The sequence below is a fragment of the Tupaia chinensis genome, unplaced genomic scaffold (assembly GCF_000334495.1).
Source record: "Tupaia chinensis unplaced genomic scaffold, TupChi_1.0 Scaffold000141_1, whole genome shotgun sequence".
NCBI lineage: Eukaryota > Metazoa > Chordata > Mammalia > Scandentia > Tupaiidae > Tupaia > Tupaia belangeri.
This window is the reverse complement of record NW_006159611.1, coordinates 2,075,358-2,093,319: the sequence shown is the minus strand read 5'-3', so window position 1 is coordinate 2,093,319 and position 17,962 is coordinate 2,075,358. Positions and strand designations below refer to the sequence as shown.

Here is a 17,962-nt window from a genome sequence, read left to right as displayed (position 1 = left end):
GCTGATAGAAAACACCTTTGTCTAGCACTTCACAATCTGCCTCTCGTACCCTGACAGACATAACAGTGAGTTGAATTTGTCAGGTGTAAACAGTGTTTTCACACTTCCAGCAGAAGTGTGCCTTCATTATTATTCAACATTTAATTAAGTCATAACACTAGGAAAGGGGTCTGGGAGTGAGTTTCAGCACACACACGACACACAGCCAACGGCAGAGGCCGAACGCTGAACCCTGAACCTGTGAATATATTCCAGGCAGAAAATCCGGAATTCACAGAAATGAGCACAGCATACACATCCCAGGGTCAGTGGCCAGACAGACACTGTATCTGATCCACTGCCTCCTCTCGACATGACGTTTGGAAAAGAACGTCTCACCACGGCTCAGTTTTCTTATCTGGAAAACGGGTTAACAACATCGACTGAATGTGAAGTCAGTTCCCAACCAAATGCCTGTAGCACGTAGAAATAGATGGAAAAAATGAAAACCGAGAGCTTTACCAGCGTGCTATGGCAAGAAGACGTCTTGGGCTACTTCGAGGTACAAAAACACTGGGGCAACCATGCGCTTGAATCATTTCATTAATAATTCACCCCTGAGTCTGTGTGGGCAGAGAGACTCCTATTACGCAAGTGCTTTGTGTTGTACCTTTGTTAACACCTAGGCCTAGCGGGACCCTTGGATGTACCTAGGTCAATCCCGGATATTGAAGGGACATCTTTCTCTAACCCGGAGAGCAGGAAAGAGCCCTTCATTCCAACGGTCTCTCCAATTCTCATAAACACTGTTTCTATTTCTTCAGATGCTGACAAACATTAGCATTCCTTTTGCAAAGGAGATTAATGAAGCCTGAAGTGGACATAAAGTTATCCAGTCTAAAAACATTTAAGCTGAAGGGATCTTAGAGCCCTCCTAGCCCAATCCCTTGATTTTGCTTTTTGGAACCCCAGCCCTCAGAGGGTAAAATTACTTCCCCCAATTGTGTAAGAATTCGGGGCTCTTCCTACCATGTGATGTTGCCTGGAAAGGTGACATCAACATTCACTTGGGGCTCAGAGGTTCTGTGCCCTGGTGTCTGTTTTTAAGCACTTTAAAAGTGATGCTAGCAATAACCAAATAATAGTAAAGATAATGTATACATACAGAAATGCATACCATGCATTGATTACTATTAAGCGTATAGAGGGCTTCTACTTAGGACATAGTGGGAGACCCAAATCCGTAATCTGGATGAACACACAAAAGAATTCAAACTTTATAAAAAGCACAGGAGACTATAGGAGCCATGACCTGTTGGGTGTTAAAGGCAAGTTCAAAGGTTAGGATCCTGCTGCTTCAGGAATCAGTTTCTCAGCGAATCACTGAACATGACACCTCTCCCTCTCTTCTTGTGTTCAACGTAAACCAAAAGCCACATCTGACTTGTTCTAAGCAAGGGGACCCTGGAAAAAGCATAGAAGAAGGGGAAGGGGCGCAGGGGAAGTCTAAACCAAATTTATTTTTTACTTATAAACATCTCTATTGAAAAAAGTCTGAAGAGAATCCTAAAAACCATTGGCTAAAAGACATTTCAGATATTATCACTATCTGATTTGTCAATGTTTCTCATTTCCTGATTCAATTGGATTGGCTGCCCGTTCATCTTCTGGTGGGAAAACCAACCTTATAAATAGCTTTGCAGGCCTGCCTAGGGTGGAGGGGTCCAGATCCCACATGGTCGACTACACTGCTTGATCCCTGGGACGGGCAGCTTGAGAACACACCGGGCACATGGACACATGTGCCCCCAATCTCCACAGCTGGAAGTGGAGGAGAAGGGATTGTGGGTGACCATTCCCCATGGGGGGTGCTTCGCTACTTTCTCTGTCTGACTTTGGTGAATGCATGTGCCCTCAGGCAAAACTCTTAAAAAAATAAAGTTCTGCATAAATAAGCATTTCCCGTGTGTATGCTGGGTCTCCGTGTTGCTAACAGGCTCTGAGCCTCTCTCCTCTTCAGTCCACCCTTCCCTTTGTAACAGTTTCCAGAACATTCAGATGCCATTAGAAATCTCATTCCCCTTTTCTGATGCCTGGTCCCAAATTCCAAATGCCTTCTATTTAGGACCATCAGCAGCAAATAGTGGAAAGCAAACAGGCTTTAAAATATGTGTTTTACGGCAGAGGCCGATTGGAGGAGTCAGTGAGATAAGCCCCGTAAAGCACCCAGGACGATGTGTGAAGCGAACAGCCAGAAAAGCGGCGGACAGCATTATCACTGTCAGCAATACCTGATGGGTCACAATATTTACAACACTCCACGGAGAAGAGGTAATATTAGAAACAAGTCCCTCCCCTTATGGGCTCTCAGGCAACTGGGGAGACTCAACACTCTTACCTAGGGGCGGGGAGGTCCGACTGGCCCTCCTGGGAGTCATGGTGCTGGAAGAAGCAAGAGCCGCCGACCAGGAGATGGGAAGGTGGGAGAGAAAGCAGGGGTGCTGGGTGCTGGCGGGGCAGGGGTGCTGAGCTGCAGCTGGAACAGCTGGAGAGATGCCCAGTGTGAACTGTAAGGAGGCCCAGGGAAGATGAAGAGCTAGATGGAGAAGCAGCAAAGGCTCCTACATGGAATAACTCATCAGAAATAATTCAATACCAGGGACCAGCAGGTGCATGGTGGTTAAGGTGCTGGATACTCCCTTATGGCTGACAACGGTTCAAGTCCTGGACTTGGTGATTTGCTTTCTCACTTTCCCTCTCTCTCTCTTTCTCTCTCTGATCAAATTTTAAAATAAATTTTAATAGGGACCAGCAGGTGGCATGGTGGTTAAAGGCGCTGAATTCCCACATGGCAGACCATGGTTTGAGTCCTGGACCTGGCGGCTTTCTTTCTCCCTTTCTGTGTCTCTCTCTCTCTCTGTCTCTCTCTGGTCAAATTAAAAAAATAATAATAATAATAAATGGAATTAAATAAATAAATAATTCTTTAAAAATCAAAATGAATTTGAATGAATGAATAAATTTTTTTATAAAAGAAATAATTCAATACCACTCAAACAAAAATTCAGGTGTAGTGTAAGAGCCTAATGAACATGGATTTATCTCAAAACTCACATGGAAAAGTAAACTTCACAAATACCCAAATTTACTTCGAACAAGAGAACAATAAGCAGATATTAAACCATATCCCCAAGCCATAATTTCAGAACAGCTCCAGTTTGGGTTAAAGAGCAATAAACGGGGGCCAACAGGCGGCATGGTGGCTAAGGCACTGGATTCCCACGTGGCCGACCTCATGGTTAGAATCCTGGACCTGACAGCTTGCTTTCTCACTTTCCCTCTCTGTCTTTGTTTCTCTCTGGTCAAATTAAAATAATAATAATAATAAATAGACTGAAAAAATAATAACAAATTATGGGACCAGCAGTTAGCGTAATGGCTATGTTGCTGGACTCCCATGTAGCCAACTGTGGTTCGTGTCCCAGACCCAGTGGCTTAAACTCACCCCAGGCACGTGTGCGTACATGCCCAAGATCCCGAGAGGAGAATGGAGGAGAAGGGATTGTGGCGTGGCCATCCCCTCTGGGGGGAGATTTCTCGCTTTCTATCTCTCTGTTTCTGTCTGTCTCTCTGGCGAGCGCATGCGCCCTATAATAAAAAATAACCTCTCTAAAAAAAGAAAAAAAGAAAATTAATAATAATAATAAATAATCTTTGATAATTAAGTAATCAAAAAAGAATAAACGATAAATCAAGAGCTCACGAGAAAGCCCAAAGGTGGGACCCACTTGAAGAAACAGGATTACAATATGAAAATTAAAACTGGATTTTGAACGCTGAAAGGGTAACAGTAAAAGATAACATCATTTTTGTAACAAAGGCAGAGGGAGTCATTTATTTTCCAAGCCCTGGGAGTCCCAGGTCCCGGGGCAGGGCGGTGGACAGCAGTAAAATGCAGTGCCCTGTGAGGGCTGCCCACACAGCCGTGTCCTGGACTCATGCCCGGGGACCTCCCTGAGCACACAGGCACGTGCCTGCCCAAGAGCAGGGTGGGTGCGGCACCACGATCCTGTCAGGGCGTGGTCTCTCTGGCTCATCGACAAGGTGATTCGATGGACTTTAAGAGTATACATGTGCCCTCTGGCAAGTAAAACAACCTCACAGAATATCAATAAACCGACTCATCCAAATTACAGATTTCTGTTCAATTAAAATTATATCGGGCGGAAGCAGGTGGCATAGTGGTTAAGGCACTGGACTCCTACATGGCTGACTACAGTTTGAGTCTCAGACCCGGTGTCTTGAAAATCACTCTGGGTGTATGTGTATGTGTGTCCGAAACTGCAGGAGGAGAAGAATGGAGAACAATTGCGGTGTGGCCATCCCCTTAGGAGTGATTTCCTCTTTCTCTCTGGTGAGTACATGTACTCTATGGCAAAAACCTTTTAAAAAAGAATATACTGGGGCAGCCCCATAGCCTAGTGGTTAAGGCTTATGCAAAGGAAGTTGTATCCCACACAGCTGACCATGGATCGAATCCTAGCCCTGGTGGCAACACGCCATGCACACAGGTATGAATACCTAGGATACTGAGGGGATGGGGAAACGGAGAAAAAAGGACTGCAGACCCATGTGTGACCAGACCCATGGGGGGTTCTCTCTCTGTCTCTGGAGCATGCATGTGTCCTCCAGCATTAAAAAAAAAAAATATAGAACTGCGGTAACTACATGGGAGTCCAGCGACATAGCCATTACACTAACTGCTGGTTCCCAAAAATATGTATGTTTTTTGAAAAGAATATATTGGACAAAGGTAACGGAAATGAACAGGTTAGGACATCCTCATAATGTCTAAAGCCATAAGCATATCTATAAATCAATATGGAAAACTTCTGGCAAAAATATGTGCAATGAATTGGAAGGGGCATTGACAAAAGTGAAAAACCCCAAACAAGCCTAAGAACAGAGACAGCAAGCTTACCGATAATCAGATAAAAGAAAAACAGAACAGGTTATCGTGTTGCGCTCACTAGGCTGAAGTGAGGGAACCAGAAAGCCTAATGAGGAGGCGTGCTGGCAGGAACATGGGGGCACAGACACGGGGCTGGTGGGGGCTTAGAGCAGTGACCCCCTCCGAGCCCATCGGAGAGCGTTCTGAAATTGCAGCGGATGCAGCATGCGAGCCTGTGCGTACGCGCTGGGCTCCCCATTCTACTGTTAGTCTCGGTCCCAAGTAAATCCCCTCGTAGCTCCCACTACAGGCTCTTCACAGCAGCAATGTTCTAGGGAGGCGAGACGGGGGAAATACAGGGCCACCCTGGGGGACCGCACAGTGGCGGCGTGCTCCACACACGCTGTCACATACCAAGAGCGGATGCACGCGCTGGATCAGATGTTTACAGAGCAACCTCCCTGGGCATTAGAATAGAGTGCTGAGTGGGCAAAAGACACAGAAAGGACACGAGGTGTACAATTCACACTCAACAGCTCCAACGCAGTAATAACCTCCGAATACGGCACCGTGTGTATTTTATAAGCACACGTCCAGTTCTTCCACTGCAGTGACGGAATGAGGGTGGAGGGCACGCCTGCTAGCCAGCGTGTGCGCGTGCACACTCCAGCACAGCCCTAGGAAATGCGTCTCCACATCCGTGTATGTCTGCTTGGCTCCTCCGACAAGCCTTACAGAATAACACGTTCTCATTACATGCAATGCACTGTTGAGATATCTCCTCTTGCATTTTCTCATGCTGATCTCTGTCTGCGACATGATTGTGTAACCTACCAATGGTGACCGTCTTCCCTTTTAAAATGCCGATGCAGGCGACTCAGGGCGTTATGGACAGCTCCCAGGTAGCTTCAGAGAGCCGTGTACTAAACCTGATCTCTCGCATGGACGGCAGAAGCCAGCCGCGCCCTCTCCAGCTGCCTTCTCCCAAGATGCACACCCACCGGGAATCATGCAGCCCAGGCCGCTCCCTGTCACGTGGTTCTGACCTCAGCAGCACTTCCGGAGACTGAACTCTTCACCCCTCCTTCAGCCCCGGCTTGTCAGACCGAGGCCAAGACCACGGCAGGAAATTATATGCCGCTTGCTAAAGCCGAATGGGATATTTGAAAGCATAAGGGAACGTTTTTGAGCATTCCTTAAACATCTTAGAATAAAACATAGATATATGATCTTTCTCTTAGAAATAGAAAGTTGGAACATACGAAAAGGGTAGACATGCCAGGAACCAAAATAAGAAAGTGGAAAAATTCAAAACTAGGAGTGGGTCACAGACGTCAAGACAGCAGGACGCTAAATCGGAGGAGGAGGCAGGGCTGGGTGAGGGGCGAGGAAAGCCAGACGCTGCCTGATGCTCGGCTCAAGAAGCAAACGTTGAAAGTAAACAAGCGTTTCTATCCCACATTAACCAGACGTTTTCTTCTGAGTGCAACTTCAGGACCGCCGTATGCCAGAAAGTCTTATCAGAACACATACTCACTGAGCCAGTACCCGAAACGGTGGATTGTAAGAGTGTAAATGAGGCCAGGCACCTCTGGGCTGAACTCAGAAACTTCTGGACTAAATATGGTGCGGTAAAGGGCGGGGCAGAGCTCTCCTCACCTTAGCAGCTGAGCACGAGGGGGAGACGAGGAAGAGCAGACGGTGGCAGAGCCCTGCGTGGACCGTGGTGGGCACGGAATCCTGTGTGGACCATAGGTGCAGGGGCTGCAGTTTCTTTCTTTCTTTCTTTTTTTCTTTCTTCCTTCCTTCCTTCCTTCCTCCCTTTCTTTCTTTTTTTCTTTTTTTCTTTCTTTCTTTCTTTTGCAGGGGGGAGAGGTTTTTGCTATAGGGTGCACGCTCGCCAGAAAGACAGAGAGAGACATAGAGACAGAAAGCAAGAAATCACCCCCCAGGGGGATGGTCACGCCACAGTCCCCTCTCCTCCATTCTCCTCTCGGGATCTTGGGCACACATGCACACGCACCCGGCGTGAGTTTAAGCCACCGGGTCCAGGACTCGAACCGCGGTTGACCACATGGGAGTCCAGTGACATAGCCATTACACCATCCGCTGGCCCCAGGACTGCAATTTCTTTAGTCTTTGCTTGTGATTATCGGACACTGTGCCTGACACGTACTACATGCAGAATGTGAGTGAGTGAATGGAATCACGGAGGGCAGCGTGTTCTGAAGCCCTCTGAGAGCCCTGCAAACGCAGCTCCCTGGACGGTAACTTACTTCTGTAGGAATATCCAGGAACGGGCTGCCGGCTGTGGGGTTACCACAGGCACCTACCTAGAGCTGTTACCAACTGCTTGTAAAACAGAATCGGGTTATAAGAGGCAGGATTTAAACAAGACGAGGACCACCCCATAGCCTAGTGGTTGAAGAAGCCGGGTCTCACATGGCCAGCCACAGCTCGCGTCCTGGCCCCCACGGCTTGAAAGACACGTCAGGTATGTGTGCGTGCGTGCCCCCGATCCCTGCAGGACACAGAAACGGAGGAGAACTGGTCACGGTGTGACCACACTCTTTGGGTGGAGTGCTTTTTCTCTCTCTTTGTTTCTCTGGCAAGGGCATGTGGCCTCTGTCAATTGAAATAAATCAACAAGTAAAGCATTTTACAAAGAAAACAGCAAAACCAAAAGGAGTTCTGCGGAATCTGTAAAGCAGAAAGTAGCTGGAGAAGTGGAGTCACGATCAGGAGAGAAATGCTTCTGGGCGACCAGGCAGGATGAAGGCACAGCAGAGGCACCTGTGCAGGTGACCTGAGAAAGCCCAGAGAGCAGGCTGCAGCAGGTCAGAGGGGCTGGGGGTGGCGCGGAGGGACCACGGAGCTGCTTCACTGCAGCTACCAGTTGCGTTCCTTAAATGACAGGTATTCTCCAAGTACACATACCACCTTAAAGATAATAACCAGCTATTTGCAATGTTGATGAAAACCCAGCAAGGGTACAACTACGCACAGTAATACTGCAAGCTATCATTTGTTGTAAAGCCCCCTGCAATACAGAATCACTAATCCTTGCAGCCCAGCCACTCTGCAAGTAAATGACAGCCCTTGACACACAAAGAACAGAACCTGAGGTAACAAGGAACGTCCTCAAGGTGACACGGGAGCGAGTGGTGGGCCACGCTTTCTGATTTCAAATGTCTTCTCACTAAGCGTGCTGATTCACAGAAAGTAGCTTTAAAGGAATAATTGATTCATCAAGATGGAAACAAGAATGTTCTCCATTTAAAAACAGTACTAGAGGGGCCAGCAGGTGGCATGGTATTTAAGGCACTGGATTCCCACATGGCTGACAGCAGTCTGTCTCTCTGTTTCTCTGTCTTTCTAGTGAGCCCATGCCCTATAGCAAAATCCTCTCAAAAAAAAAAAAAAAAAGAAAAGAAAAAGAAAAAGAAAAAGAAGAGAAAATCACGCCAGGCAGGTTCGCATGACCTACAGACCCAAAACCCCAGGAGGAAATGGAGCAGGAGGTGTGGTATGGCCGTCCCTGCCCCACACACACTGGGGGGGTGACTTCTCACTTTCCCTCTGTCTCTCTTCGGCAAGCACATGTGCCCTACTGCGAAAACCTAAAGAAACATTGCTCGAAAGCCTAAAGCTCTGGAAGCGTCAATGGCCACTGTCCACTTCCTGGTGTTCACAACTTACCGTGGCTACTGAGGACACTGTCACCGGGGACATCTGGTGACAGGTGAACAGTTCGTGGGATCTCATTATGACATTAGCATTTTCTTACGACCTAAGAGTACTTGAAATATAAGTTTTTTAAGACGTAATGGCAATGGGGGGACCAGAACGTAGCCTGGTGGTAAAACAGGACATGCTGCAAGGATGACCCACACAGCGTAGGTCTGGGTTTGTGTCTGAAGATCTCCCTGACTGCGCCAGACCCATACCTGCCCACCGTAACAGGCGGCTGAAGCGGGGGTCAATCAGATTGCGGCATCAAGACACTGCGGGGGCTCCCTCTCTCTCTGTCTCATTGTCACTCATGGAAGAAATAAATAAATTTTAAAAAATAATAATAGGCATGAACTCTTTGGAAGATTATATAGCATCTGTATTTTGATATATATTTAGAGTAGGTGTTTATATGTACGTTTCTGTTCATGCATATGTTGTATTTGCGCATCTATGGATTTTTGTGTTAAGGCTAATTCTCAGTCGTCTGCAGTGAGGCAATACCGCAAGAAATAAGATGTATCAGATCGCCTCTGCTCCCACTCAGCTTTGACGAACTTTCATCACATACGCATCACCACGTGGGTCTGGGCTATGTTATTTGGACTAACTCACATGCTCCCTTGTGCAAGGCTTTCTTTCTGCTTCTATCATGATTACATAAAGGAAGCAAGGAAATACAGCTATCCATCACACCTAAACAGAACGTGAGAACGAAATGACATTAAAAGAATATTTTATTTATTTTGTTATTTATTTGGGGGAGAGGTTTTTGCTATAGTGCGTGTGCGCTCTCCAAAAAGACAGAGAGAGACAAAGAGACAGAAAGCAAGAAATCACCCCCAGGGGGGATGGTCATGCCACAATCCCTTCTCCTCCATTCTCCTCTCAGGATCTTGGGCACACACGCACACGTACCCAGTGTGAGTTTAAGCCACCGGGTCTGGGACTCGAACCGCAGTCAACTATGCAGGAATCAAGCGACAAAGCCATTATGCCAACTGCTGGTCCCAGAATATTTGTTGTTTTTTTTTTTTTAAAGTGTTTTATCCTAGGAATAACTGAACTACCGCTTTAAAGTATATTTTTAAATAGTTACAATTTACGGAATGCCGCTGTCACTAAATTCACCTGTTATCATGGCAGTATAAAGTAAAACTGAATATACCTATTTTATATATAAGGAAAGCTAAACTCTTAAAGAGAAACTTGCCAGAGTCATGCAACTGCCAAGGGTCAAAATGTGGATTCAAATCCAGACCACAGAGTCCACAGTGCAGAATCCAAAGCTCACCCACCTGGCAGCCTTCGCCCCACTGCATGTGCACTCCTGTGCCTACAGGGTAGCTTCACCAACCAAGCCCTCACTGGGAAATCCCCCTCCTACATATATGCACACATTAAACAACAGCAAAAACAAGAGCCATTTCTCCATATTCATCCTGGCTCCTACTTAAAGCTAAAGTTTGTTACTGAAACCAAAGAAAAACTTAGGAGAAGGAAGCAAGGTGAGAGGTATTCTGAGTAACAGTCTGTGCTTGTTCAGAGAAACCTGAGAAAATGACCCGCCAAATCCATGTGGCCTCATCTGATACTATCTCATGGAGCCAGGGCCAAATCACATTTGTGTCTTTCTCTTGCCCTTCCCCACTTCCTCTTTGCTCCAGAAACATAAAATCATAGTGGAGAAGCCGGATAGAGTTCCCAAGAATTCACCGGAAATGCTGACCAACAGGGGAGTGGCTTTCTCCTACAAGCTTCCCTTTATCTCCATCAAGAAAAAAATCTTAAACGCTAAAACACATCTTTCTGAGATCATAAATAATAAATAGGAAACAAAATGATCTAAATAATAATTAAAAAGATGGGACTAGCAGATGGTGTAATGGATACATCACTGGACTCCCATGCAGTTGACTGGGGTTCGAGTCCCAGACCCGGTGGCTTAAACTCACACTGGGTACGTGTGCGTGTGTGCCCAAGATCCCGAGAGGAGAAGAGAGGAGATGAGATTGTGGCATGGCCATCCCCCTGAGGGGTGATTTCTCAGTTTCGGTCTCTTTCTGGCGAGTGAGCATGCCCTATAGCAAAAAGCTCTCCAAAATAAATAAATAAATACATAAATAAAAAGGGATGCTTGGACAGACATGCTCAAAAGAACTAATTAAATATGCCTTTTAATCTGTGCTTAGACACAGGGCGTATTTGATCATTGGGAAAGCCATGGTGTATTTTTCTGTCTTTCTATTCAAAAACGTGTCATGACTTTCCTAATGATTTGACCTTAAGTTGGACACACTTTAATTCCGATGTACATGGTAAATCTTTAATTATGTTTAACCCCCTTCCAGTTTTAATTCCCAGCATTGATCCATATCAGGTCAACTCTGATGTTAATGATCTCGGCTTTCTGGTAGTTATAACTAATTGCTATTAGAATTGACCATGGCACCAGCAGTTAGCGTAATGACTATGTCGCTGGACTCCCACATAGTCGACCGCGGTTCGCATCCCGAACCTGGTGGCTTAAAACTCATGCCGGGCGCATGTGCATGCGTGCCCAAGATCCCGAGAGGAGAATGGAGGAGAAAGGATTGCGGCGTGACCATCCCCCCTGGGGGGTGATTTCTCGCTTTCTGTCTCTATGTCTCTCTCTGTCTGTCTGGCGAGCGCACGCGCCCTACAGTGAAAATCTCTCAAAAAAAAAAAAAAAAAAGAATTGACCATTATTTTCGAGTGACCATAGACTTTATGACAATGTCCTTGACCTCTATCTACATCTGGAATTTCTTTAGTCTCCTATAAGTGACTGGAATCATTTTTAAAAGGAGCAGTAGGCAGTTCTCAATCAGTAATACTTTGAAAAGGGTCAAAATAAAATGGTTAGTTGATTTATAATTTTAAAGCGACCCAAGTGTTGGCCCCTTTTAGGGTGACATTGTTTCCTTTCTTTCCAACTTACTAGTAAATTAAGAAATAAGTACTACATTAATTTAACAGTAAAGAAAAAACATGTTTCTAGAACATCAAACACTCAGGCTAATAAATCCTGTCTTTTCTTTCTAACAACTAGACATCAACTAACAAATAATACTTAGAAATGTTTCTGACGTTCAGAGACTGGGATACTACCACTATGAAGTCTAGTGTGCAAGTCCTCTATCAACCATTAAGGAGCTAGAGAGACTAAATAACTGTCAGACATTGTGTTAACCCTGGGAGACAGCACAGGAAATGTTTTAGTACCCTCTCTAGCAGGTTCCCCTCCTAATGGAGGGGATAAAGTTAACAGACAATTCTAATTCAGTGTGAGAAGATGTGATAAGGGTAAGAACAGGGTGCTAAGGAAACATATAGAAGGAATCTTTAAAACAGTCTGAAAAGGGGAGGAGTTCAAGGGACTCAGAAAGTTCCCAAGAGGAAGTGATTTCCAACAGAAACAAGACATTAAGTAATTACTTTGGGAGTTGGCAGGTAGCTTGATGGCTAAGGTGTTAAGACTCCCACATGGCTGACCACAGTTCGAGTTCTGGACCTAGTGGCTTGCTTTTATCTTTCTGTCTCTCTCTGGTTAAATTAAAATAATAATAAGTAAGATTAAATAAATAATTCTTTTTTAAAAGGAAAAAAGTAATTACATTGTATACACTAGGATGGTTACAATGAAAAAGACTGACAATACAATTGTTGAGAATATGGAGAAACTGGAACGTGCATAAATTGTTAGTGGAAATACAGAAAACGATTTGTCAGATCCTCAAAATATTAAGCCTAGAATTAACCTGTGACCCAGGAATTTTACTTTAATGTATACACCCAGGAGAACCGAAGATGAAAACATATGTCTACACAGATGCCTGCACTTGAACATTCATATCAGCACTATTCAAAATGACTCCAAACTACAAACAATTCGAATGTTCCTCATTTGATGAATGTAAAAACAAAATGTGGTATATTCCAAAACAGGGTATTATTCAATCATAAAAAAGACAGAAATATGAATACATGCTACATGTGTGAACCCTGATGAATCTTGAAAACTTGACCAAAGTGAAAGATACCAGATGCAAAAGGTCACAAACTATGTGATTCCATGCATATGAATGTCCAGAATGGGCAAATCCTAGTAGATTGGTAGTTTCTAGGGGGTGTGGGGAAAAGGGGAATGGACAGAAACTACTAGTGGGTATGAAGCTTTTCCTTAAGGTGATGAAAATATTCAAGAATTAGATCATGTTGATAATTACATAATTTTGTGAATCTATTAAAAACCATGCAATGATATGCTTCAAAGTGGTCAACTGTTAGGCATATGCATTATCTCTCAGTTAACAAAGAAACAAAGAAATAAGAGTATGTAGTTAGAAAAAGAATTAAGAAGTCAAGAAGGGGACCAGCAGATGGAGTAATGGTTACATCACTGCACTCCCATATGGCTAACCACAGTTTGAGTCCTGAACCCTGTGGCTTAGAACTCACACTAGGTGCATGTGTATGCATGCCCAAAATCCTGAGATGAGAATGGAGGAGAAGACATTTTAATAATTTGTACTTTCTATGCTTTAATAATTAGTAATTCATATTAAAATGAATAGAATTAGCTTTTACCTTCAGTTAGTAAAGTTGATATCAAGTCTGAGTTTGAAGATTTGGTCAGAAAGTTTCCAGCTCAGCTCTCGGTCTCCACAGTAGAAATAATGGAATAACTATGCCCGATGACTTTACCTGTGGAAAAGGCCAATACTTTATTAGAACTGGGTGTGGAGAAAAGCTGTTGCAGAGTTACTGCTAACTCACGGAAATACTCCAAGTCTTCTAAAATACTAGCTTCTGATTTCACTCATTAGACAAAAAGATACCAGATAACATTTTTCAAACATTTCCTATGTAGCAGGCACTGTTGCATGTACAACCTCAAGTGGTTCTCATCCCAACGTCACTTGATGATGAAAAAAAAAAATGGAGCAGCGTACACATGGAAAAGCTAGGATTTTTACAGAGATTCTGGCTCTGGGTTCCTAACTGTTAATCACTAGAAATAACACCACAACATAGGTCCATGAATTCTAGGAGAGAGTCCTATAGCCTAGAAGAAACAAGAAACACTAAGTGGTTAATTCCCATTTCATTGCTCTGTTTGTCAAGATATATAAATATGGCTCAAAAATCAAAATACTATAGTCAAGTGGCACTGTGAACAGAGACCAAAATAAGAGGTAACCTAATTTTCTTTCCTTTCTTTTATTTATTTATTTATTTTTAAGCAGGGCTTCAGCTGATGGGCTATGTATTGGTATTTATCTGATACTATCCAATACTTGAGTTTACTTAACTAGAGACCTCAAATGTGCTTATAGTTCTAAAATTTCATATTAAAGACAAAAGAAAACACTCTGAAACATTTCCCCTTGTCCACTGTCAATATATCTCCTTTTAGATTAGTCATCCATTACCGATTTATTTTGGCCCTGGTTGAAAACTCTGCCTTCTCCCACTCCATCAGTTGGTCTCCCCTTTCATTTTCTACTTTGTTAATGCATGTCTATTCTGGACAATTTAGCACTTACCAGAATAACAGACAATTCAATGCGTTCTTCAAACCCTTTTAAGGAGAGGGCAGAGTATAAATAAATAAAAATGCATAATGCTTAACGTTAAGTATTCTGTGTAATATGTCATGAGTTTGACTGGAAGCCCTTTGGGGACAGGATGCAGGACACAAAGCCCAGAGCAGGCGGCTGGGTGCTGAATGCACTGAGGACAATACTGGGTAGCAGTGCAGCTCGGGCCTTCAGGAACATTCTGTGTTTGCTACCTCCATTCAGTGCATACATTTACTTACACTTGTAAACATGTGGAGGTTCAGTATGTGAACTCAAAACAAGGCCTACAGTCACTATATCTCCTAGGTATTTCTGCCAAAATAAACGTTTTTTTTTTTGTTCTTGAATCTTGCTTCTCTGATTCTCCTCTCTTATTTTGCATTTTGCTTTGATCCGGTCTTTGTCTCCACTGCTCTTCTTGGCATCTATAATGTGTGCCTTCCCTTCTCTACAGCAGGCAAGGAACCCTGAGGTCTGCTTGAGGTTGGAGGGCTGACTTTGGGGATAAGAGAAGCAATTGACAGGACCAGTCCACAGTGCGAGTACTCAAAATCAATGGCAACACTCCCTTCCCAGCACTGGAATATAGGAGGGCCTAAAGTTCAATGAACTATCAAATGCCTTCGCTCTGGAGTAGCTTCTCTAGACTTCACATAAACAATAGATACTACAGAAGCAGCAAAAGTGGTAGTTGCAGAAGCAGCAATAATAATAATATTAGTCAAGCCTAAAAGTAGCATAGCAATCGTTCTATACCAAGCACTCTCCTAAGTACTTTATTGGTATTAACCATGTGGTCCTCCCAAGAACTCCATGAGATAGGTACTGCTATTACCTACACTCTTATAGGAGATAAACATAAACGTTAGTTCACTTACTCAAAGTACGCAGAATAAATGGTGGAGTTAGGATGTGAGCCCGAGTGGAACACCAACTCATACTCCCATTAATCTAAAATGAAGGCTTCGGGGCCGGCAGGTGGCATGGTGGTTAAGGGCGCTGGACTCCCATATGGCTGACTGTGGTCCAAGTCCGGGACCTGGTGGATTGCTCTCTCACTTTCCCTCTCTCTCTCATTCCTTCTCTCCCTCACTCTGTCCCTCTTTAGTGAAATTAAAATAAACAAATAAAATTAAATTAAATAACTCTTAAAAATAAGTAAAAAAATAAAATAAAATGAATGCCTCACTATCATTATCATTTTCATAATGATGGCCCTGGGACATTCTAAGGTTTAGATTGTTTTCTCAAACTTGAGTGAATCTGTGTAGGCACACAAACCCTACCACCACGTCCAGAAAAGTCTAGATTTCATGAAACCATATTGTACAAGAGCTTCACAAAAATCTAAAACTAGAAGTTAAATTTAATTATTGTATCCTGTAAGATTCTTACACAGATCAAATTGAAAATAAAAAAGAATTCAGAAATGATTCCTTTTAACTGAGTACAATAAAATGGAAACTAAAAGCTCAACATTCTTCTACTAATATATCTTTGCTTTTTATTTCTAGAGTTCAAAACTGCAGAAATGTTGTATGCACAGTTCAAAGAGTTCCTGTCCACCCTTAACCCACAGAGCCCATTTAAGTGGGGCTAACTGCCCCACAAGCTTCTTTCTAGTCAAAGGATCCCTTCTGGGGTCACACTTTTTGCTCAGCTGTCACCCCTCCCAGTCTACTTTGATCTAGAACCTTATTTTTGACCTTCATGCCTTTACATTGTCGGACACAGCAGCATAATTGTCTTGAAAAAGTCCCTGAGCAGAATTCCTGATGTTTCTCATGAGAAGATCCAAGGATGACATTTTTTGGAAACAATGTTGTGTCCTCATTGCATCCCAGCAAGCAACATACATGTCAGTTTGTCCCATCACTAGTGACTGGACCTTCCATCACTTAAGTCTCTCCAGTAAAGCTACTGTAGGTCCACTTAATTTTTTTTTTGATAGGTGTGTAGACTTGTCCGAAAGAGACAGAGACAGAGATGATGAGAGGGAAAGTGAAACATCAACTCCCAGGAGGATGGCCACACCACAATCTCTTTTCTTCCATATTCCTCCTAGAATTTTATGCACGCACACAGATGCCTGAGTTTCAAGCCACCAGGTATGAGACTCAAACCACAGTCAGCCATGCAAGAGTCTGGCACCTTACTGGCTACCCCATCTGCTGGCCCCTATGTTTTCCCTTTTAATGAATAAGAATTTGTGGACAGATACTTTATGGTCAAATAAATAACCTGGTCCTCATCCACTTTTACTTACTGGATTTAGCATCCACTGACATTCTTAACTGAAATAATCATTACTCTGATGACTGCCAAATGGCGATCTAATGCCAGCATTCCTCCTATGAATCAGACCACTTTCTCTTCCTCGCACTTATTCATGCACTTCTTTATTTATATTAGTGTGGCCCCCTGCAGGCCTCGATCATGCAGTAGGATGTGATTGTTAACCGTCCTCCCCAGGTTGGTGTGCAAACTGACCCAGGTTTCACGAGAGGTTAGCGAGAGTCCTTGTGTGCTGTGGGCATTGATCTGCTGCATTTTGAGAAGTTCTTTGTCTTCTGACACATCCAGACATTCAGTGCTCATCTTGGAACTTCCCTCCTCCGGCCCTAGAACCAGACACTCTTTCAAAGACCTGTGGTTCGACTTACGAAAAAGAAAGACCTGTGGTTCCATTTAGCAAAGACTGGACCTCAGGCCAGCAGACAGCAGAGTGGTTAAAGTGCTGGATTATCACATGGCCAGCCATGGTTCAAGCCCCAGACCCAGCGACGTGAACCTCACACCGGCTATACGCGTATATGTGCCCAAAATCCTGAGAGGAGAAGGGAAGAGAAGAAACTATAACATAGCCATCTCCTCAGTGGGCGATTCCTTTCTCCATGAGTGCACAAATCTTAGGGTAAAAATATCTCCAAGGAAAAAAGGGAAGGGAAGGGAAGGGAAGGGAAGGGAAGGAAAACAGAAACTAAGATCTGGGTGGTACATGCACTCATATTTACCAGGCTGTCACTGTATTTAGGGCTCTTTCAAGTTAGGAAACGAGTGAGTTTGTGTGTGTGTGTGTGTGTGTGTGTGTGTGTGTGTGTGTTTGTGAATGATTAACAGTTATTCGCATAATTTGACATGTGCATGATTTCTATATTGAAATTTCTATGTATATAAAGCTTACACATGTTGAAATCCATACATTCACACTGATAACTCAAATTCCAATCTACAGCACAGGGTTCTTTCTAGCTGTCCCCTTTTTTTCTATTTGTAAATCTCTTCTTTGGCAGTGAGAAGTCTGACTTCCATTTCCTGCCATGTATTTGCTTATGGGCCCCACTGGACCTCCATGCTCAGACCTGCCCAGTGGCTTTTTGACTAAATTATTAAGAAAGCAAGGAAGGAAGGAAGAAAGGAAGGAAAGAAGGAAGGAAGGAAGGAAGGAAAGAAGGAAGGAAGACAGACAGCCCACATCAGTTATTGTGTGCTTTGGTAATCTACTTACGATAAAAACATAATCCAGACCACACCACTAAATACATCGGCACGTCAGCTCATCCCCAACATAGATAACAGAGCTTAAAGTTGTCTCCCAACGGCTTGTCACCTTCCAATGTGTGTAAGTCACACAACTGTTCATATATTTAAACAACCTTGGGAACCAGCAGTTAGTGTAATCGCTATGTCGCTG

At 43.8% G+C, this 17,962-nt stretch overlaps 1 long non-coding RNA gene across 2 annotated transcripts in view; it reads right to left on the bottom strand.

Moving 5' to 3' along the window:
* The window catches only part of LOC102495128 (uncharacterized), a 448,830-nt gene that overhangs the window by 180,092 nt on the left and 250,776 nt on the right, over positions 1-17,962 (bottom strand). For both annotated transcript variants that reach the window (XR_334057.3, XR_003548844.1), the window contains one exon: positions 13,274-13,390. This is a non-coding gene — a long non-coding RNA (uncharacterized LOC102495128). The remainder of the gene's footprint in view (positions 1-13,273; positions 13,391-17,962) is intronic.